The 23,956-nt window shown below is 38.6% G+C and overlaps 1 protein-coding gene across 9 annotated transcripts in view; it reads left to right on the forward strand.

The window, feature by feature from the left end:
* Positions 1 to 23,956, forward strand: part of LOC112835727 (glutaredoxin domain-containing cysteine-rich protein 1) — a 300,261-nt gene that overhangs the window by 24,770 nt on the left and 251,535 nt on the right. For 4 of the 9 annotated variants that reach the window (XR_012377897.1, XR_012377895.1, XR_012377894.1 and 1 more), the window contains exon 3: positions 1,093 to 1,124. The exons of the other annotated variants lie outside the window; for them this stretch is intronic. The gene's annotated coding sequence lies outside the window, so the exon portion shown is untranslated. The remainder of the gene's footprint in view (positions 1 to 1,092; positions 1,125 to 23,956) is intronic. 9 annotated transcript variants of the gene reach the window in all.

Consider the following 23,956-nt stretch of genomic DNA (forward strand, 5'->3'; position numbering starts at 1 on the left):
ATTCTACTTCTGAGAAATAATAATCTTTTTATTAAGAAATAGAAATTGCTCATTTGCACATTTAAAAGATCTTCAAATTGAGAAACAGTAGGTAAGAGTTTTTATATATTAAAATCAAAGCAGAAAAATTGCCCAAAGTATATTCAAGTGTATTTATTTCTCTCAGAAACAGGGAAAAGCTGAGGATGGAATCAGATTTAGGATCAGACTGTATAAGCTTAGTTTCTGAAGTTATTTGAGAAGGAGCATAATTTTTATTTTAGAATTAATTAGAGTTGAATTTATTGGGCCATCAAATGCTCTAATAAGTACCTGTTGTTTTTCAGGTACTGAACTATCCTCTTTATAAGTAGGATTTCATTTAGTCCTAGCGACATTGTGTGCTCGTTTTGCAGATGAGAAAACAAAATATGGGAGGGTGAGTAAAAGGCTCAGGGCTGTACAACTTGAGAATGGCAGTCATGATTCAACCTAGAGTAGAATTTGAATCCATGTTGTCAATTCTCTGCTTTTCCACCTCCTTCAAGCTGTTAAGGGACCCAATGTAAAAACCCCTATAACTAGTTTTAGGACAAGCAGGTGAATCTGAGCTCTGAAACCTGCAACACCTTTTGATGGAAGGCTGAGCATGTACTTATTTTTTTTGTGAGAAACAGTTACAATTAAGGATATTAACCTAAAGGACCTCAATAAAGATTGAGTTAGAGTTTAATGGAAAAAAAATTGTTCTCTTTGGAAGACATGCTAGGGAGCTATGAATGGCTTTTCTTTTTATCCATGAAAAGATTAGAAGTATAGTATTCTGAATTATTTTCCAGGCAGAGAAACTGTAAAAGAATGCAAGACAGAGAGAGAAGCAGGATTCAGAATATTATGTATTGCTTATTATTACAAAAGCAGAAAACAAGAAAATATTGACAATTAAAAAAATTTAAAAATCTGTAACTCTCACTGAGTGATAAATACCATTATTACCTTGGTGTGTACAACTCTCTTTATATTCTTCAAAAATCAAATCATGCTGTTCAACCTGTTTTGTTACCGATTATAGCTTTTTTTTAAAGGTTAAAAGCATTTATTTTCTTTCTTTAGGGCATACATGGAGCTATAAAAATGTCAATATGGTAAGTATATACCTGTGAGGTTTTTGACTACCTTTCCATAAAACTTACTTTAACAAAGTATTATTTTCTTCTGTTCTCTATTCAAGGTGGTTCCTTACAATTGTGATCTGGTTCTTGAGGCCAGCTACAGGGTGAATGTCAGGATTTTTTTTTTTTTAAGATTTTATTTATTTATTTGACGGAGAGAGACACAGCAAGAGAGGGAACACAAGCAGGGGGAGCGGGAGAGGGAGAAGCAGGCTTCCCCTGGAGCAGGGAGCCCAATACAGGGCTTGATCCCAGGACCCTGGGATCATGACCTGAGCCGAAGGCAGATGCTTAACAACTGAGCCACCCAAGCACCCCAGATGTCAGGACTTTTCATGAACTGAACAACCCTCTATATCAATCATATGATTCTTCTTCCAGGTTAGAAGGCTTATCCAGAGCCAAAGTTGAGACAGAGATAACCATCATTTGTGAAAGGTAGAAGAGAGCCTACAGAATGAGTATTTATTTTACACATGCGGTAAGTGAGGACTCCAAAATAATGTCCAAGGCCCTATAGCTGGTTCTTGGTGAGAGCCCCTGACTGACATCCAGCTGTGCTAACTCAGTCCATTGCTCTGTCATCTACTGCTTATTGTCTCTCACTCAGGATTCCATCTCATGAGATTGCAGAATAGAGCACTGTGTTCTAGTTTTATTTGGGGAAATGTTTCCAGCATCCACCCTCAGGGCCCTGCATAAAGAGGGCCTTGGAAACATCTCCACCATTAAGAAATTCCATGAAGCTTAGTAATTGTTCCCATTACCCTTTAAAAATCCTTTATACCATTGGAAGAACAGAATGCCCATTCATTGGTCTTAGGATTTAAGACAGCCATCAGAAAGATTTTTAATTTGGTTTTCAGAGTCCTGTTACTGGGCTATGAGGCCTGGTGGGAGTCTAAGGTGGAGGGAGAATTGTAGAACAGAAGCTGGCCAGGGAATAGCCAAAGGTTTAATTTCACCAATAGGAAGGTTTTTCTTGTCCTTCCTTTATCAATTGTCATTGTCCTCTTCATCATCAGTCCAATTTTTTTTAAATCTAACATATCTTATGTTTACTGTAGTCAGATACTGAGCTCAGTGCTTTTATATACATTATCTCCTTTCATCTTATGAATCAAGTTATGTTTTTCCCATTGTACAGATTAGCAAACTAAGGCTCAAGGGACTGTAAGAGCCTCGTATCTAGTAATCACGCTAGGATTCTTTGGGTCTCTGGAGCCATACTCTTTACAGTCTATTATTCTATTCCTCTGATAACTATCCATGAGGGGTCGAGGCCCCCAATCCCAAATCAGAGTGCAGGGTAAGCTTAGAATTGATCCGGACAGTGATATGAAAAAGGAGGATCTAAGCCGGGGCACATGAGGCCTATGGCAATGAGTTTTCTGAGTCTGGTACTGAAGATTTGGATCTGTCTGACCATCCTGGAGGTTATGTCCCAGGGGTGGGGTAAGGAGAATCTAGTATAATCAGACTGTCATGTTTTGTTTTACATATGACATTCACTTTCAGGGAAGAAACAGGTGGAACTAAGTCAGTGCAGTTTCCATGCTGTATGTATTCAGTTCTTGGCAAGTGAGAGGTTTATGTGTGTTTAGGATCAGGGCAGGGATGGGAAGGGTGAGGATCTTCCATCTGAAGGAAAAAAAAATGTGCAAGTCACAATAGGTGGTGATGGAGCACATTCAAGGTAATAAAGACCACCCTGAGGGGTGGTGGACCAGATTTCTCCCTGTATCGTTGCTGGTGGAGTGCACAATTTTCTATTTGAATATCAATATAGTCTCAATTCTCAAAGTATGGTCTCTAGACCAGCAGCATCAGAATCACCTGGGAACTTGTTGGAAATGCACGTTCTTGAGCTCCATCCCAGACCTACTGAATTGGAAAACTTGGAGTGGGGCCAGGTCTTACAGATCCAGGTGCCTGGTGCAACTAATGTTTGAGACCCACTGACCGGCAGCATTACAACATTTAATTGTCAGGCAACCATATGGGTTAAGTATTATTATCTGTGTTTTACAGAAAAGAAATCCAAGAAATGTCCAGTTAATGTTGGGGATCATGCCCATCTAATAAATAGCAAAACTGAGGTTAAAATTCACTATTACCTGGTTGTAGAGTTTAGGTTCCATGCTGCTTCCGGGTAATTTTAACTGTTAACTGAATTTCATCTTTGAGTTAAACTGTTTGGACATTTTTTTCAGAGGTGATTATACTTTCATATTACTTATTATGTAATATCATAATATATATTTATTTGCCTCTAACATAGCGTTTCAATGATATAATGGGAACTACCTACTCCAAGGAATTATCTGGAGGCACTTCCAGATCAATTAACTAACTTTCCTTCCTTTTCCCTTTAGCTCTTTTCTTCCACAATTTATTTTGAAAATCTCAATGCTGTGTTTGTGTATCATGCACACACATTTTCCTGAGCTATTTGAAAACAAATTGCAGATGTTATAACAATTCAGCTCTAAATTATTTAGTATGTTTCTCCAAGAAGAACTTTTCTTACACACCCACAATACTACTAGTACATTGAATAGATTCAACAGTTGTTCAATAATATAATTAAATGTACAGTCCATATTCTAATTTCTTCAATTATTAAAGAAAAAGTCCCCTATATTTTTTTTTTCAGATTTATTTACTTATTTGAGAGAGAGAGAGAGAGAGAGCATGCATGAGCGTGGTGGGGAAGGGCAGGAAGAGAGGGAGAGAGTCTTAAGCAGACTCTGCTGAGCACAAGCTGTATGGGACACGGGGCTGGATCCCATGACCCTAAGATTGTGACCTGAGCTGAAACCAAGAGTCAGATGCTTAACCTTCTGTGCCACCTAGGTGCTGCCCCTTATAGTTTTTTTTTTAAATTCAATATTCAACAGAAATCATGCAATGCATTTTGTTGTCATGTCTTTTTCATCTCCTTCATCTAGAATAGTCCTTCTTTTTGTTTGTTTGTTTGCTTTCATGCTCTTGACATTTTTGGAGTGTGGGCTCATTGTCTAGAAGAATGTCCCACTTCCCATTTGCGTACTTCCTGTTGCATCATGTTAGGAAGCACATGATGTCTGTTTGTGCCATTCTTGATAATGAACAATTTGGTTATTTAGTTACTTGATGTCTACTTAGATCTCTGCAACATAAAGGAACTGCTTCCTCTTATAAATGAAAAGTGATATGTGAGATGATGCTCTGAAACCTGTTCTTCAACTTGTCACTCAGTGGTGTTAGCATCAGTATCACATAGGGGGGGTTGCAAAAGGGTGATTTTTCTAATTTTATTATTTCTACATTTATTAACTGGCATTCTTCTGCTCCATCATTTCCCCCTTTTTCTCTCCCCTTTATTTTGTATGTATTATGTATTAGGTATGCATCTATCAATGTATGCATGAATGTGTATATGTATGCATGTATATGTTATCATCATTTACTAATCATTATCATTATCATTTCTATCATTTTTTGAAGCATAATACATTGTAATTTTTAATGAATGATACTAACTGTATGGTCACTGGGTTTGTACCTAAATAGAAGAAATAGAAGAGATTTGATGATTTGTGTAGCCAATGGGATGGGTCAGCCCCTTACTCTTGTAGTCTCTGTTACTCTTTAGGACTTGGTTGACATATTTGGGGCAGAGTGGAGGGAGGAAGAATGGCCAGAGAGAATCTTTTAGATCTGATTTTTCACCCAAATTTCTGTATTTGTAGCCTATTTTTAAGAGAAATCTGCTTTGAATTGGGGTCAAAGATATGTTCTCTGGTGCATTTTTATATCTTTGTGAGTTCAGTGGTCTTCAACAAGTATTTTATATACATGAGATTATGGCATATGTTATATTATTATGCTATATATACTCACACACACACATATATTCAGTTGTTGTGAGAAGAGGATCTCTATATTTTCTCTGATAATATGAGTCATCTTCAAGTTTTAATATTGCTGAGGGGAAAAGAAATGACTAAGATTCAGAGAATCTTATGTTTCTTGAATAAAAGTTATAAAATAGGTCACAATGTTTGGAAACAACTTGTAGAATACATGAAAAATATAAACATGATGAATTGTGAGAAAATAAAATTTGATTTGTGCTAGAGTGAGTGAATTGGGTTAAAGGTAGTAAGTTACATTCGTTATTCTAAAGAGACTACAAACATTATTTAAAAAGTAGTCTTGTTTTAGATAAAAATGCCATGTTAAAATTAAATTATTAAAGAAGTCTATGATCATTTAGACTTGTGAATTAATATATATACTTTAAAAAGCATGATAGGAAAAAAAACTGGGAAAAATAGGATTATCTTTAAAATGGAGATTAAGAAAAATTAAAGTAGCTGAATATAATGATTTTCTAGCTGTGTTCCTTCTGGTTTTCTTTCTTTTTTTTTTTTAAAGATTTATTTATTTCAGAGAGCGAGAATGAGAGAGAGAGAGTACATGAGAGGGGGGAGGGTCAGAGGGAGAAGCAGGCTCCTCGCCGAGCAGGGAGCCCAATGGCGGGACTCGATCCCGGGACTCCGGGATCATGACCTGAGCCGAAGGCAGTCGCTTAACCAACTGAGCGTTCCTTCTGGTTTTCTTGAAAATTGTGCCCTCTAAGTGCTGGAAAGCTCAGAGGAAGCCTAAGTCCGTGGTTGGGTAAGTGGGTTGGATGTTAGAAGTACATTTGCAAAACTTCAGAACAAATCTTCTGTTGCTTTATTTTTTTATTTTTATTTTTTAAAAGATTTTATTTATTTGAGAGAGACAGCACAAGCAGGGGGAGCTGCAGAGAGAGAGGGAGAAGCAGACACCCTGCTGGTCAGGGAGCCTGACGTGGGGCACGAACCCAGGACCTGAGATCATGACTTGAGCATAAGGCAGATGCTTAACCCACTGAGCCACCCAGGTGCCCCTCTTCTGTTACTTTAAATAAAGCTCCTAGGAATTTATTTCTTTAACTTTTCTCCTGATTCTTCCATTAAAGGTTGTATAAGCACAGTATAACCATGGAGGGGGAGGAAATTTCTCAGAGTTTTTTGAGAAAAGAATTTGAGGCAAACAACTTTAATCTTTCAGGTGCAAGCAGGGCTGCCATGGATATTGGACAGACTGTGCCCTGTCTGCCCTAGGGCTCCTGGCCAGGAAGAGAGGCTGACTGACAAGCTATGCATTGTGACAAGATCAAGAGACTGCACTCTGGAAGAAAGAGTGCCTTTCTGTAATATGCACAAAGGACACATATGGGCTAGGTTAAACCTGGCCACAATATTGGTGAAATTTAGAAGTAATTCTCTCTCCCTCTTTTTTTTTTTTTTTTTGAAATAATTCTCTTAAATGCTGTTCCAGATGACTGTGTCAGAAGGAAACGTGGGAAGGGGAAAGTAAAGGTCTAAAGGCCGTACTCCTTGATTAAAATGACAGCTATTGATTATCATTTTTTATCTTTCCTGATCTCTCTGGAAGAGGAAAGTGATCTTTCAAATTCCTTTGTGATGAAAAGCAGTGATTATGTTTTAAGAAATACTTCTGGTGTTCAGAGTAAGCAACACATTATTTATGGAATCTTAGTTTGGGGTATGTCTACTTTCATTTTTAGTTCCCAAATATTAGAATTTCAGAAGAAAATCATTTAAAAATACTATTTATGGTAGTTTTTAAACTACTTTCAATTTTTTTGTTCTTTATATTCACTCTCTGTAATCATGTTAAGATATCTTCTAAAAATCGGTGGCTTTTGAGGGACCATAAAAGCTTAACCACAAAAGGTTATGGGATTTAAAAAAAAGACCTTAAAAGGGACATTTATTACTATTTTTTTCTCATTCAATTTGTCAACCTTAAAAGTAAAATATAGAGTTGTTTTTTTTTTATCAGCAAAATGGGCTTATTCAGGAATAGCAAAGGAATTAAAATTTCGGACAAGCATACTATAGCAAAAGCCACAGGCAAGTCTGGAGAGTAAAGGAAAGGAACACACTTTTATAGAGGATAGTGTGTAGTCGGAAAGGGCTGTTATAAACAAAAAGTCCATTGGGGTACAGTGAAAGTTGAAAGTGTCGTGGCTTCTCATTGGATGAGTTATGGCGGTTTGTTATTGGCTGGGCTGTTGCCAGACACGGGGAAAATCTGCCTTCTTCCTGCTGGAGTAAAGCTTTTTCCTTTCGGGAGTGTGAGGTACGCCTCTTCAATTGAGCCTGCAATTGGTGACAAGTGGTGATATATGAGCGTGCTCCCTTTTGGCCTCCTGACTTCTTTTCTTCAATTACACACATTGCTATTTGTTATTCATGTGGCTGATTCTCACTGTAACTTCTTAATTTTTTTGAGAGCTTCTGAAAACTATTCCCTTTAGAAGGAAGCAAGGCAAAGACAACAACTAGTCTGTATCTTTATCAGACTTTAATATTTTAACAATTAAGCAATTTTTATATAAATTGGTATTGCCATTATTCTTGAGTGATTACTAATGTTTAGCCATCTTTGAATTGCACTGAGGTCAGTTGTCTTTGTATTCCTTAAGGAGAAATCTGGGATATTGGGAAATGGTGATGGTTTACTGAAAATTGTCATTCCATGGTTTGTTACATTTTCGAGACATACCTGTTGAACATTTTTTTTTTTTTTTGCTTATGTGTATGCGAGTGGCAGTGTTTGTAGGTATAGGTCATTTATAGTTAATCAAGTTCCCTCAATCTTCTGAATTCTTTGTACTCTCCAGTAGCTGTGCCTGATCCATTTTGACCGTCACCCCCACCAAATGCCTCATTACCACACCAGATGAGCCAGACGGCTTGTTTCTCTTTATTCCTAACATGCTGCTCTGGAGACATGCCTAAATTCTATCATTCTTTCTATTTTCCTGTGGTTCATATACCTGAAGTAAGCATTAGAGTAAAAAACAGTCACCTTTTTGAAATTTTTCAGCAAGCAGTTTTTCAGCAGGCAGTTTTTCTCTAGAACTCAATCATGGAGAGACTAGGAAATATATACAACAGCTGCTTCTCTTCTCACACCGTCCATCTGGGGCGTGTTTTTTTCTGGTTTCAACAAAATATTCAATACATTTCAATCTGGGCCAATTGCCAGATTTGTGATGGCACCATAGAGCTCTACAGCTGATTTTTGAAAGTGGCTATATTTTTAATTTTTCTTGTATAACATAGGAAGATAATTCTCTAGAGTACACTATAAAATAACAAAGCAGTTATCTCACTGGTTTTTTTTAATGAGTCAGCAGAGAGGCTATGACTGGGGAACTTTTATGCATCACAGGATTTACAATTTGGAGAACTAAAAGAGATAAAGAAACAACTAATTGATATTCTTGAGGTATTGGTAAATGTTGCTGACCTGTGATAATGACTCCCATCTTAAAATCCTTTAATTATGCATTGATTTTTCCATAGTAGTAGATTTTGTATTGTCTGCATTCCCTTCTGATACTTTTGGGAGCACAGCATAATGATATGTTTCTGATCTTTGTGATAGTTAGGATTAACAGGAAGCCCAAAGTGAGAGTGACTTAAAGAAGGCAGAGATTTATTTCTCTTTCTCATAAACAGGAAGCGGAAGTAGACAATCCACAGCTAATAAGGAAACTCCACAAACATGAGGGACTCAGGTTCCTTCCATCAGGTCTCCCTGCCATCTTAACATATAGCTTGTAACTCATGGTCCAAGATGTCTGCTCCAGATACAAATCTCATGTCTGCTCTTAGCCAGCATGAATGAGGAAGGGTAAGGATACACCCTGACCTTTAAGGAAGAACACTTACTCGTGTTTTCATAGACTATTTCTACTTACATCCTGTTGGCCAGGATCTAGTTACGTTGCCATGTCTAGCTATAAGGAAGACTGTGAAATGTAAATTTCAACCTGTTCCCAGTTAGAAATTAATGGTTCTATTACCGAAGGAGTAGAGGAAGATGAATATTGGGGCACAATTAGCAATCTCTGATGTAACTTTAAATAGTTTGCTTTAGAGGCTTATTTATGAATATTTTCCAGGGCAGTTTTTAAATTCTCCTTAAGAACTTGATCTGTTTTTTTCTGGAATAGCTCAATGCATTTTGTTAATGACATTGTTTTAAAGTATAAGACAGGTAGATTCTGATCTTTTTAAATGGTATAAGAATGGGGCACAGATCTATATCCTGTTTCTCATCCGTCAGCTCTGGCACACAGATATACCCAAACCTTTACAGGTGTGTTGCTAAATTTTGATCAATGAGAAAAACTTATTAATTTTTGTAGCTGATTATGTATATAGTTATGCCATGTTGTCATTTAGAACATTGAATTGAGTAGGTGCCCAGAAGCTGGATACAGCGGGTACAGAAATCAAGGGCGGTATGGGGAGGTTTCTGTGTTGGAGATGCAAGCTCTACCTTGTGGATTTGCTATCATGAACATGGGGCTTCCATTTTCCACCTTCACTCCCACATTCCAGCCAACAGGAAAGGAATTAGAGGAAGAGAAGAGCACATGCCTTCCCTTTACTGGCAGAATCTGGAATTTGCACACATTACACAGGTAGATCTCTTCCTTCCTTCCTTCCTTCCTTCCTTCCTTCCTTCCTTCCTTCCTTCCTTCCTTCCTTCCTTTCATATAACCATCTCTTACACTCAGACTTTTATATTGATTAAATCTGATTACATCTAAGTCTTTTAGCCTTTAACACTGTTTGCTATTTTTCATTATAAAGGCAGCATATATATCTTGAAATATATAAATCTCTAAATGTATTTAAAGATAAGTGTTTCACAGTATAAATTATTGTCTGCATTTTGAATGGTATCTTTAGTTTATGTTATCAGAATTGGAACAAACAGATTTGGTAGATATTGCCAATTTACTTTTTTTAAAAAATTAAAATTTACATTCTTAGCAGCTATATTTGAGAGTGTTTATTGCAAACTTACTAGCATTAAGTTTTCTCATGCAGTTTTAAGAAGTATGTAAGATGTCTTCATTCTAAGTGAAGATAAATATTGTCTAGTCTTAGCTTTTTCCATTTTGTTTTTTTCTTAAGGGATCATATTAGGTATTTATTTTTAAGTAATGCTAATTTTTCTTCTGTCATATTCATTAATTAAAAATTTCAGTATGTTCTAAGTCTTTTGCATTCTTTTTTTAAAAGATTTTATTTATTTGACAGAGACACAGTGAGAGAGGGAACACAAGCAGGGGGAGTGGGAGAGGGAGAAGCAGGCTTCCCGCTGAGCAGGGAGCCCGATGCGGGGCTCGATCCCAGGACCCGGGGATCATGACCTGAGCCGAAGGTAGATGCTTAACAACTGAGCCCCCCAGGCGCCCCAGTCTTTTGAATTCTTATTGAAGAATTTAATAAGAACTTAATTTTTATTCTTCTTATTGAAAGATATAAAATGCATACATAGTTCAATTTATTAATCATAAACATTGTGATTTTCTTTTTACTGTTTCTAAGTGTACAAGATATTTACCATCCTGACATTCAGAATTACATAGATATCTTCATTTTCTTCCATTTTATTTTTTTCTTTAATTTAATTTGGTGGATGGAATGAGGTAAGGCTCTAAATCCATACATTTTCCCCAAATAGCTAATAGTGAATCCCTGTTGTTTATTAAATAATCTTTTTCATTTGCATCCATTTGTGGTATCTTATATATTACATATATTATGTAAATACACAAACTATAATATGTATTTTCAACCCAACCTTTTCTGTCTTATTGGTGCCAGAAATATTTTTGTAGCAGAATATTTTTATGTGATGAGAAATTTTGTTGTAGTGTTTGGTTGTCCTTACAGCAGTTATTACCATTTTGTGCCAAGAGACCAATAAAAGCATTTTCTTAAAAAAATATGAATTTAGGAAGTGCTTTTCCACATGAATGTCCTGCAGGCACTTCAAACTCAATACATCCAGAAGAAACCCGTTATTGGTAGCCTGTCACAGCTCTCTTCTAATGGTTCCTAGTGCAGTTAATGGCTTAGCTCTCATCCAGTCACCCTCGCTACAGAGTCCAGCGCCATTTCTGACTTTCCTCTCTTCATTTCACCCTACATACAACTATTCCCTAGTGTTTTCTAACTCTGTCCAGAAAACTAGAATCATTTTTTCCCTTTGGTTGCCACCGCCTCTCCTCTCAGGGCTCTGCCACCTCTCCCCTGGACATTGAGAACAGCTTCAGGTTCTTACCTGCAGCCTCCCATGTGTCCACCTTCTGCATAGGTACCAGTTATCTCTAGATTACAGATACAAGCATATTACTCGTTCTGCTCTTAATCCTTGGGTGGCTTCCCGTTGTCTTCAGAATAGAGTTCAAATTCATTACTGGGCTATTCAAAGCTGAGCAAAAGATGGGTCTCCTTCTGACTTTACTTTTTCAGCTCCCTTCATTCCTGGCCACCCACAAACTCTGTGTTTCTGTCACCCTGGTAAATGGCTCACTTTTACTTTGAAATATTTAAACATGCTTTTCTGCTGGGCTGTTTTGTCCATAAACACCTCACTCTGTTTTCATAATCCACACTTTAATTCCCAGATCAAATATCATTGGCTGTGGAAAGCTCTCCTTATCTATGAAGTCAAACTTAATTGCCCTGTACTCTGTGCTCCTATTGAATTTGTGTACACATTTATCACAGCCCAGGTTACTTTCTAAATTATTTAAGATGCAGTATATCTGGTGAGACTGTACATTTTAAGGGGGCCAACACAGCCCATCTGTCTTTGTAGACACAGAATACGACCGACCTCGCAGCAGAGTTTCTTAGTTCTAGGAGAATAACTTAAGCATTCCCTCTTACTTGTATAACTGAGATGTGAGTTTGTGCCTACAGCATGGACAGTATCTAACCCCCAGCCTTCTAGGGCTCTTTAACATGCAGAACTAATCCCTGGGGAAGATTTAGGTATGTTTGCAGAGGGCCAAAGAATACCCTAGAAGACATGTTCAGGTACCATCTTCTTTCCTTCCAAGGTTTACTGGGGTAACTTTTCTGATAGATTGAGATGGTTCTGATGTATTTAATGGCCCTCTGTCACTAAAGCTTATGAAGGACCTGAATGGGGAGGTTACTGTGAGGAAGATGGTCCTGATTCATCACCATTTTCCCTATTTGTGGGGTTTGATTGTTTCTGACAGAGCTTGAGTTTGGGCTGGAAAGTTCTATGCCCTACATCCTGGCTTGGCTTCTGACTCCCATCCATGGTGGGCTTCTGAGTACAAACTAAAGGAGATAAAACCTTGGGAGCCCAAGCAGAAGGTAGCATTGCAGCCTCTGGAAAGGATCTGGCCCAGGAGGATGATTTAGGATCTAGAGACCAGAGGCCAGGATGCATTTTCAATTTCATTAGCAACAGAAGTAACGAAAATTACAAATTGAGGCTCATGGTGTCCTGATCGAACTCTCCAATTTTGTCTTGTGAACTTCAAGTGGTCTTCCCTAAACTAACACCCTCTGCCCCCAATTTCTGTTGGAAAAAGAGCTCAGGTAATTTAGGCATGGAGTAATTTGATTATTAAAGGAGTAACTATATTTGTACTCCAAGCTGGTTAGGCAGGTTATCCAGCTTACACTTAGTTGTGCCTCTCCCATGACAGGGTAAATATCTGCAAAGTGGATCTCCCTGCGATGAGAACAGTTATTTGAACACTGTAAATAGTTGTATTTAATTGCTTCTACCCTATGTTTATTTTAATGTTTGTAACTACAGTCCTAACAGGTAACACTTTAAAGTTCTGTATAAAAAGTTATTTTTTATTTGCAAATATTCTTGTGGAAGATGCAGACTGCCTGGAATAAAGCATGAAGCAGGGCTGCCTCTGTTCCTTGGGGTCTCAAGATGTAGTTACATACAGCAGTATGTTGTCATTAAAACTGAGAGATATGCAGTGTCATTATTTTTTAAAAATGATTTTGTCTATTTAGGTTGGCACTGGAGAGGATTGCTCCACAAAATCAGCCCCCAGTTTTCAGTTGATGAGTTTTGCAAATTTCCTTGCTCTTGCTCTCTTACACAGAAATTGGTTACCCTTTGTTGCAATTTAAAATACCATTTTTCTTATTTAGAGGGGATGTTTCTAAGTACACCCTCCTATTGGAGAATGTTTATGCTGACCACCTATAATTTAGAATATATAAATGTGCTCCCTGGGACATGTGCTGGCTCAGCATTTTCCCCCAAACTCTTCAAAGAGATTTTTGTGCGAGATCTCCATGGTTCATACTGTTAGTTCCCTTCCCTATTATTGTCTGTTTATATGAAAGGGGGGCTGCTTGAGTTTTACTATTCGTGTCCTGTATGAAACCATGTGCTCTATATTCCAATGGGAAATACATATAAAATGTAGTAGTTTAGCTGAAATTTATAGGAATTTTTGTTAAAGAAAATATAGAGGTGTTTTGTAAGAAAAATAGTGTTGATCTATCTATATACCTACGTATGTATGTATGTATACATGTATGCATCTGTCTACCTAGTTTTATCTATCAACCAACTATCTAGTGGTGTGCTAAATGTTTAGCAGTAGGCTCTCCAAGAGAGAATAATGTCTAGTTTCTAAATTTTGCCAATTTCTGAGGCATCAGTACTCCACCATGGCTCATTTCAAGCTACCAACATGATGTCATTGAACCCAGAATTGGGAAGTAATGCACAGTAGAACACTTTTCTGTAATATTTTCACCATAAAGTTACAATAAATGTAAATAACTTCAAGATCATACATAATGGTAAAATACGATAAAATAACTAGGAAGGGTCCATTTTGATTATTTATTTCCTTTGTTTTAGTGCAATATATTTAATTGTAAGTGTCTATAACTTGGTTTTTAATAATGATTGAATTTAAGAACTCTCGCAAAATTCCTGAGAATTTAGCAATTGGCCTTGTAAGCTGGTGTAAACTGGATCCAATACAACACTGTATTTATCTGTTTACTTCTATTCACGTCTTTCCCTTTTCTAAGTAGAGTGGGCCCTGGGGAGATCTTTGTTTGTTGAACTTTATATGGTGGGAGTTTAGGTAAGCAAGTCTGGAGGCAGAAGCAAGAGTAAATTGCAGAGTATAATGAAGGATGCAAGCTTGTGTGTGTTGAGCGGGTGGATGCTAAGATTATAGGGGACAGGATGCAAGAGTTAGCCGGCTCTGTGGTAGAAGAATGGAGAAGAAAACTCTCTATTCTTACTGAGAAAGCCTCAATTTATACCTTTTATTTATTTATTTATTTATTTATTTATTTATTTTTATTTTTATTTATTTATTAGAGAGCAAGCGAGAGAGAAACAGCACAAGAGGGAAGAGGGTCAGAGGGAGGAGCAGGCTCCCCGCTGAGCGGGGAGCCCGATGCGGGACTCGATCCCAGGACTCCAGGATCACGACCCGAGCCGAAGGCAGACGCTTAACCAATTGAGCCACCCAGGCGCCCTATACCTTTTATTTATTTTATGTAATTTTGAACTCAAATTTGAAAGAACTAAAAATAGCCTGTCCTGTCAAAAAAATTTTTTTAAAGATATATGATCTGATTTTACATTTATTTCTATGGAATAATTCTCTTCCAAGTTGGCAGAGTAGAATGGTCAGAGTCTTTAGGAATGCATCCATTGCATAAAACACTGTAGTTTGTCATCAGGTATTTGATACAAATCCCTTCTTCCACTTCTTATAGGAAGTCTTTGGTAAAATCTACATGGCTTAGTAATGTCTTCAGGGGAAATGGATTCTTTTTGGAGAGGAAAATAATAAGGAGTTTTATGTCAAAGTTGAGGCAGGCAAAAACTGAGACTGTATGCTGGCTTACATGAGGGATTTGAAAATAACATATCTAGGACTGAAAATGAAATCACATTAAATGAAGTACAGAATCATTTGTTCAAGTGTGAATGTAGGCAGCATAGCATGGTACTTCAGGGTGCAGATTCTACTGCCTAGCTTTTGGAGTTTGATTATAGATTCTACCACTCATTATTTGTGTGACCTTGGGCAGGTTATAGAACATCTCTATGTTTCAGTTTCCTTGGCTATAAAGTAGGAACTTTCATAATACATATTATATTGGCTTGAGGATTAAATGAGTTATATGTAAAAGACTTGGAATAATTCTTGACACAATGCAAGCTGTAGGGTCCGCTTTTATTTTTAATTGACTTAGTGACTTAGGGATACAGTTAATTAGAATATTATACATATATGGATTTCTGGGTTTCTGAGGAGGCTGGGTTTCTGAGGAGTCCTCATGAGAACCCTCTTCCCTGTTTGGGTTTTGAACTAATTGAAATATAAGAAGTGAGAGTAATAGAGATTCCTCTAACACTGATAATGTTGGTGTAGTACAATGTGCTTGCATCTGTAGGCACTTGGGCTTCCTAATCCGGAAATTTAAAATTAGGCATATTTCCCCAGCTATAGGCGGCTCTGGAAACCTGCAAGAATTCTCTTTCAGGCCAGACCCTTCTCACCATAGGGCTGAGAACAGAGCAGAACACACGCTGAGTGAGGGTGGGCTGACATCCAGAGGAAAGGGGGTCCAGAGGAGGGGGGAAGGGGAGGGGCTGGGATCTCCTTGCACACTCATCGTTAAATTCATCTCCTCCTCTGTCAGTGGGTGAGTGGGTACAGGACAGAGAGAAGCCAGGATTCTCTCATGACTGGAGCTCCTCCCGTGTGGTAGGGAATAATAGGGAACAGAGAAGTCTTTCCCTCCATATCTCTGTTCAGTAACACAGAAGCTACTTCTGATGTTTTTAACAGGGGACATTTCATTCACTCAGGTCAGGAAGGAGTTGAGAGGGGCGCCTGGGTGGCTCAGTTGGTTAAGAAACTGCCTTCGGCTCAGGTCATGATCCTGGAGTCCCGGGATCGAGGAAGGAGTTGAGAAGCCCAATGGGGGAATGGTGAGCTAACTCAGAGATTCTTAGCAGCAGGAAGATATTACCTTCTTTCAACAAAGGGAGGCAGTGCTGTTACCTGACCTAGGGCCTGGAATACCCAGCAGAAGCCAGAACCCTGGTAGGACTGGGTAGGAGGAACAGAAGCTACAGAGATACTGACGTGGAGAGGCAGGGAGAGAAATACCCTGGCTTCCCCTTGCCCCAGCCCTCCCATCTCTCTCGTGCCTCTCCTTCGCTGCCCTCCGCAGGCAGCCAGTTGACGGGGAGCCTGGGAAATGGAGCCTGCAGGGGTTAGCCCCATTGCTATATACAACAGAGAGGGAATTGATCTGTGGGCAAAGAGGGCCAGATCTTGCGCGCGCGTGTGCGCGCACACACACACACACACACACACACACACACACATTCATACACATGCACTTAAACACCTTCTATTTCGTACTACTCTGCCTGTGAACTCTTTGGGCTATGTAGATCAAAATATTCTTTCAGATGGTATGATTTTAATGTTGCTTAGAAACACTGTCTATGGAAGTAAATTGAAGGAAGTTGAAAAATCAATATACAATTTGGCCCATCTTTAAGGTTCTGGCAAACATCCCCTGTAAAATTCCTAGATAATAAATCTCCAGACTACTCCCTGACAGTGTCAGATTATTGCCTCAATTCTTTATTTTTTGTTGTCCTTCTAAAGATAGACTCAGGTAAAATTCTGCCCTCGAAGTACAACTTGATACAAGTCGGGCAACTTTGACTCTCCACTTATTCACCTTCTTATATTGGGTAATAACTTATATCAGTTAGGGTTACATGGGTGGCTCAGTCCGTTGAGTGTCTGACTCTTGGTTTTGGCTCAGGTCATGATCTCAGGGTCATGAGATCGAGCCCTGAGTTGGGCTCCACTTAGCAAGGAGTCTGCTGGAGATTCTCTCGCTCTCTCTCTGCCCCTCCTGCTCTCTCTCTCTCTTTTTCCAAAAATAAATGAATGAATGAATGAATAAATAAACAAAATCTTTAATAATTTATATTGGTTAATGGGCAGTTTCCATCCTTGGATCTTCCATGAAGTGTTCATGCATGCAGCCCTTAAGGAGATGTCCATCATTGACTCTCCTGTACCTTCTGTTTTTGCCATGTGCAATTACTTGTTTTATTTGTCTCATCTGTGTCAGTGTCCTTACGAATTGGTACTGTGTCATAAAAGTCTGTCATAAATGTCCCAATAACCTAGCTGGTTAAAGCCAAATTGTGTGGGTCTAATTGAAAAGTCCACTCTTACGCTGTTGCCCAACACAGTTCTCTTGAAAGCATTTCATTTTCCAACTTGTTTTGCACTCACAGGCCATACCTGCAAGTGTTGAACCAAAATAATTACAGAAACGGAAGCCTTGGATGCCATTTGCTTTCCAGAGAATTGTGAGGGCACCAGGTCAGGGCCACTCACTGTCAAGGTCTGGTGTGAGAATCCGTCTATAGTAGAAAGATTAAAAGCCAGATGGCTTGGGATTAGCTCCTGATGTAAAGTAAAATGAGCAAATCACATAACCTCTGTATGCTTCAGCTTCCTTACCCAAAAAGTGAGGATAAAGACAGTATCTTCCTCATTATTTTATTATATAAGATAGCCTGTGCTTATTGCTTGCATCCAAGCCTAGTGCTCAGTGTTAGTTATTGTAATCCAATGTGTTGTTTGTAGAGGTCCTTTTTAGGTAAAATCCTCAGAAATATTAAAAGTTGATTTTCTACTTTGTGCAGAACAGTTTCTCTCGTATGCCTTGTCTGCAGGGCTACATCAGGGGAGCAGAGAAACTGAGTAAATTCCTGGGTCACCAAACTCACGGGGATGGTAAAACACTGGAATTGGAGCCAGAGGGGGAGAATTGTGATTAATGGAAGGGGGCTTTAAGAAAGCACTTGGTTTGGGAGGAGTGAGAAACCCCAAGGGGCATGTTCAGGTAAGGATAGGTGGTTGCTAAATCACCTTTTTCAGGAAAGACCCCAGGTGACTGCAGGGATTTTGCTTTGCTGATGCAAATTTGGGCCAGTTTAGAGTAATAGTGGAAAGGCCTAGGGTCCCCGTATATGGTCCTTTCCACCCTTCTCCCCAGCACCACTAAGCTCCTGAGTTCCTCAAGAAATAATATAAAGCAGTATTTTCCCAGAATGAGGCACCAGTGTATTAGCTCTGTGGTGTATATGTTTAATACCATGGATTAGTAAAATGGAGGAACTTCCAGTTGTATCAGTCAGGGACCGAGGAGTTGGAACACCGAAATTCAATATAAAAAAATTGTTAACTAGGTGTAAGTTTGTGAATTGGGTAACCAAAAGGGCCAAAAGAGGATTTTAAGGTGTTCTGGAGGGAGCAGTTGCCAAAAGCAGCTAGGGTTGAAGGTACAAAGGAGTGAGGCTGGAATTTCTAACATGTAGGGTCCCAGAAGACACTGGAGCTCAGCCCTCTGAGGAGCAGTTCTGCTCAGCTGGTGTCTCAAAGCTTGAGGAAGAGGTGCTGGCCTGCCCGGTGCTGGGGTCTTGGGACAGGGTGGGACTTGAAACTCGTTCGTCATGTGTTGGGAAACTGCCTTTTGGGTTCAGCTGCTGCCACAAGAAAGAACTGCTCAGAGGAATAGAAAGCAGATAGGAAAGAGCCCGTCTCTTCTTCCTCCTCCCCCAACCTTGCAGACTCCTCCCCTACTGTCTCTCTTTGCAGAGCCAAGGCCAGGTGGTAAAACAGAAAGATATAAAAGGGTAGGTTTGGAGCTGAGAAATAGTCACTCAAATCACTGAGACATAAATACCCTGAAAGGCAGAACAAGTTACTTAGTAGACATTGGTGACTGAGTCCTGGGCAAAGAGTTTACAGAGTATCTACTACATGCTACTGGGAATACAGAGCTGAACATGACCTGTCTCTGTCCTCAAGGAAGAGGGAGGAGGGCTGATGTATAGTATCAATTGTGGTGTGATGTGATAAATGGCCCCTCACATTATGATGGGAGCATGGAGAGGGGAGCCAACTGAATAGGTTGTTGAACCTAATCATCATTTTTTTTCATTAATTAGGTGCTATTTAGGTAGCTTCACTATATGAAAATAGAAAAGCATCAATGTTCATGCCAGTTTAAAGGTAACTGGTAGAGGTTGTATGGCACAATTTTGAGTATTTTCTTATGTTTCCTCCAACCTAATCTCCCCAAATTTGTCAAACCAGTACAGTCTGTTGGGTGTGTGTGTGTGCGTGTGTGTGTGTTTACATCTCAAAGATTTCTGATGCCATCTGTAGGCGTGCTGCCAGCACTGACTCCATCTTTGGCCCTCCGTCTTGCTCATGTACATGCAATCACTTCCCTAGGGCTCTGTGTTCCAGGCCCCATGGAGGTTAATGTATGCCCTGACTGCAATTCAAGAAGGCTTTTTCTGATCTTCCCTAAAGTTGAATCCAGAAGGCTCTACTTTAGATAACGAGTAGGAACGACTGGCGCATACCAGGCCCCACTTTAGGTAACTAGTAGAAATGACTGATGCAAAGATCCACTTTATTTTTTTTTAAAGATTTTATTTATTTATTTGAGAGAGGGAGAGAGAGAGAGCACAAGCAGGGAGGTGGGGCACAGAGGGAGAAGCAGACTCCCCACTGAGCAGGGAACCTGACCTGGGGCTCCATCCCAGGACCCTGGGATCATGACCTGAGCCAAAGGCAGAAGCTTAACCGACTCAGCCCCCCAGGGGCCCCAAAAATCCACTTTAGATAACTACCCTGTGATCTCACCACTATGCCCCTGGTTCCATAAAAGGTTGGGATTAAGGTCTGGACTGGGTAGAGAATGGCTGTGAAGAATGGGGGCAGAGGATGGATGTGTAGTGCCTGGATCCAGTGTCTGCCCGATCCTCCCTATCAGTAAGTTACCCTAAAATAAAACCAGTGTAAATGGTATGGAATGGCTTGCTTTGTTTTGGGGTCCTAAAGTGCCTTCTCTGTCTGGAAGATACTTTACTGACCCTCCTCCTCCTTCTAACACTATCAAATTCAAGGTGTTTCTTCATTCAAAGAAATAATTACAAATTTATTTTGTTGAGTGTTGCCTTTTAGTAGTCTACAAAATAGGATAATATTTCATAGTTCTTGAGTCATCTTAGTACATGTAATGTGCCAGCGATATTTTACAAAGGTATTACAATATTTGTTCTAATTTATTAACATAGTCTACAAATATTTGCTTTGTACTTCACTAGATTCTGGGGAAATATAAATTGAATAAGACATGAGGGGGTAGACGCTTGGTTGCTAACACATCAGCCATTCCACTGCTATTTCCTGGCCAACAGAACCTGGATTTTGTCAAGGTGTTTGGGGAGCAGTAAGTCCAGCCCAGGAGCAAATTATGATTGGTTTAAGACAATTAAAGTAATCCTGCTCCCCTTTACTAATAGTTTAGGGTGGGGTTTGTGACCAGTTCTGACCAATCAGTGCATTGTAGGTGATTCCTACTGTGGGCTTCTGGGAAATACTTTCCCAATAAAATGTTGTATTGGCCATTGTTGTGTGAGGACGTAATATTTGGAGTTATGACAGCTCTCTGAAAACCTTAAGAGGACAGCTCTAAAAGTCAGAAATGCCGCCTAGAGTCCCATCATTGTTGACCCACTAAATTAATCACCCTGGAGCAGCGTAATTTGCTACTTATTTTTGAGATAACAATACCTTATTGTTTAAGCATTTTTAGAGGGGTTCTGTTTTAGATGAAACCAAAGTAATCCTAAATAATCTACATGGCTTCTGTCTTACACAAATCTTTAGTTTTTTTTTTAAAGGGTTCTAAAAGTGAAGTACTATTTTGTTGCTTATATATTATTCTAAGCAGGCAATGGAAGTCTCTGGGAATAGATATCATCTAAAACTACCAATTGCATATCTTGCTCAATAAGGGGTGTTCTCTCTTTATTCATGACATACATTTTTTTTTCTTCTAATTCTTAAGTGGATGAGATTTGGACCTGGGAAACCACCAAAACGCTCCATGCCACCCCCGCCCTGGCCCTACCACCACAAAACTATAATACCATGTTGAGTTTCATTTTTATGAAATCATCCATTTGCCTTTATGTAACTGCTCCCAAGCAAAGACAAGCAACCAAAACAAACAAACCCAGTATGCTTGTTACTTTGTCCTTTTTTCCCCGTTACTTTGTTTTAAGTCACACCATGCTGATAACAGGGTGAGGAGTCTATATATAAAGTATTCAATGAAAATTATATGAAGCCACTCTAAAAATATCATTAGTACAAACCATTTGTGATTCATGTTCTTGAGAATAAATGACTGGTGAAGCTCAATCAGTTCTTCATCTCACAATGGTAGCTCTTAGGGACCCTCTCTCTTTTAAGGAGAATTATCTCCATGGATATCCACTAGACTAGGGAATAGTCTCATCACTACAGCATACTTGGCTCTGCTCTGCCTCCCTCCATTTTCTGTTAGAGATTGCCTAGGTAGGATATGACTGGACTTCTTCAGAACCACCAACTTACTCTTGAAAGTAGGAATTTTTAAGGAAGTATCGACAGTGATTTATTTCTTACCATTCACTAGGCATTTTTTGTGAGTGCAAACATTGAGTTGGGGGTGATATTTGGAAGGGCTTCTCTGGAGGCAGAGATCAGGGTCTCTACAGGTTTTATGTGGTTGGTATTACTTGCTTGTCAGAGAAGATGCTCCCTGGGTATATCTGACCTGAAACTGACATAGTAAACTGTTCATTTTTGTCATTCACTCAGTATCTCCCCTGCCTCTGCTGTAAACTCCAAATTAACCCCCCAAAACAAATCAACAGATGTTCCAACTAGAAATTTTACAAAACAGGACATTAAAGTGAACAAAGAGTTTAACCTAACTAAAAAATCAATTTAAATAAATATAAAATATTATTTTCTGTTCATCAGATTGACAAAGATTTAAAAGTAGTAAAACCATCAGTAAAATGCAAAGGCAACCTCTTGAATGGCAGAAGGTAGTTGCAAATGATACATCTGATAAGGGATTAATATCCAAAGTAAATAAAGAACTTATACAACTCAATACCAAAAAAATAAATAATTCCATTAAAAATGTGCAGAGGACCTGAATAGACATTTTTCTAAAGAAGACCTATAGCTGACCAACAGACCTATGAAAAGATGCTCAACATCACTAATCATCAGGGAAATGCAAATCAAAACCACAATGAGATATCACCTTACACCTGTCAGAATGGTTGGAATAAAAAAGACAAGAAATAATAAATGTTGGTGAGGATGTGGAGAAAAAAGAACCCTCCTGCACTACTAGTGGGAATGCAAATTGGTGCAGCCACCGTAAAAAACAGTATGGAGGTTCCTCAAAAAATTAAAAATAGAATGATCATACCATCCCTTAATTCCACAACTAGGTTTTTACCCAAAGAAAACAAAGACAATTAATTTCTTTCAAAAAGATATATGCACTCCTATGTTTATTGTAGCATTATTTGTAATAAGATATAGAAGCAACCTAAGTGTCCATCAGTAGATGAAGGGATAAAAAAGAGGTGGTATACACACATACACACACACACACACACACACACACACACACACACACACACACACACACTGGAATATAACTCAGCCATGAAAAGAATGAGATCTTGCCATTTGCCACAACATGGATGGACTTAGAAGGTATAAAGTTAAGGGGAATATCAGACAGAGAAAGACAAATACCATGTGATTACTAATATGTGGGATTTAAGAAACAAATGGACAACAACAGCAAAAGACAGCCTCAAATACAGAGAACAAACTGGTGGTTGCCAGAGGGGAGGTGGGTGGGGAAATGGGTGAAACAGACGAAGGGTGATTAAGAGTACACTTACCATGATGTGTACTGAATAATGTTCAGAATTGTTGGGGTGGTGGGAACGAAGGGATAATTATAATGGTGGTATGCAATACGTGACAAATATATTGCACAAAGCCCATCTCCCAAGATGACATTCTCTATGAGGAGTCTGAGGTTTCAGATAAGGCAGGACTTAGATGTGTTTTGCAGGAAGGATCTAAATACATCACTAGTAGGTGCAATGGTACTTTAACTATAATGATGACAATGAGAGCTACCATTGATTATTTACCATGTGGTAGATATTACAGTAAGCATTCTACAAGGATTATCTCATTAAGTCCTCATCATAACACTATGTTTTGGAGTAAATTTTTATTTTCTCTTCCATTGTAGAGATCAGAATATTGAGGGTTAGAGAGGTATCTGCCCAAGATTACTTAGCTAAGAAATGGTGAAGATGGGATATAAATCCAATGTAGTGTGACCCCAGATCTGTTTCAGCTCTAGGCAGAGGGACCTGAAAAGACAAATTATGTCTACTTTTGATCCATTTGTCATAATTTAAAATTGTTAGCCTTTCATTATGCTCATATTAGTGAACCAATATCCCTGGATTTCAGTATGATGGCTTTAAAATAAAAAAAATCAAGGGATTGAAAAAAAAAAGTAATAATAATACCCAGTACTTGCAAGAGCTGGTGATACAGAGTATCTCAAGCTTTGCTTGAGGATATCTATCTATCTTTCTATCTTTAGGAAGAATTTTAGCAATATATATTAAATTTTCAAAAATATTCTTACATTCCAGTTCAGCTATTCCACTTCTGAATTATTTTAATTCCACTTCTTGATCCTAAAGAAATAATCCTTAATGTAGAAAAAACTATGTATAAAGCTGTTTGTTGCAGCATTATTTATAAATGGTGAACAGTTAGAAACAACCTAATTATTCAACACTAGAGAAAGTACATATATTTTGGTATAGCCACATAATGGGTGCAAATATAAAAGTTATACAATATAAAAATTATGGCTATATAATTTTAC

This window comes from Callorhinus ursinus, unplaced genomic scaffold (assembly GCF_003265705.2).
Source record: "Callorhinus ursinus isolate GAN/ISIS: 27379988/994484 unplaced genomic scaffold, GSC_fseal_2.0 scaffold4, whole genome shotgun sequence".
Classification (NCBI taxonomy): domain Eukaryota; kingdom Metazoa; phylum Chordata; class Mammalia; order Carnivora; family Otariidae; genus Callorhinus; species Callorhinus ursinus.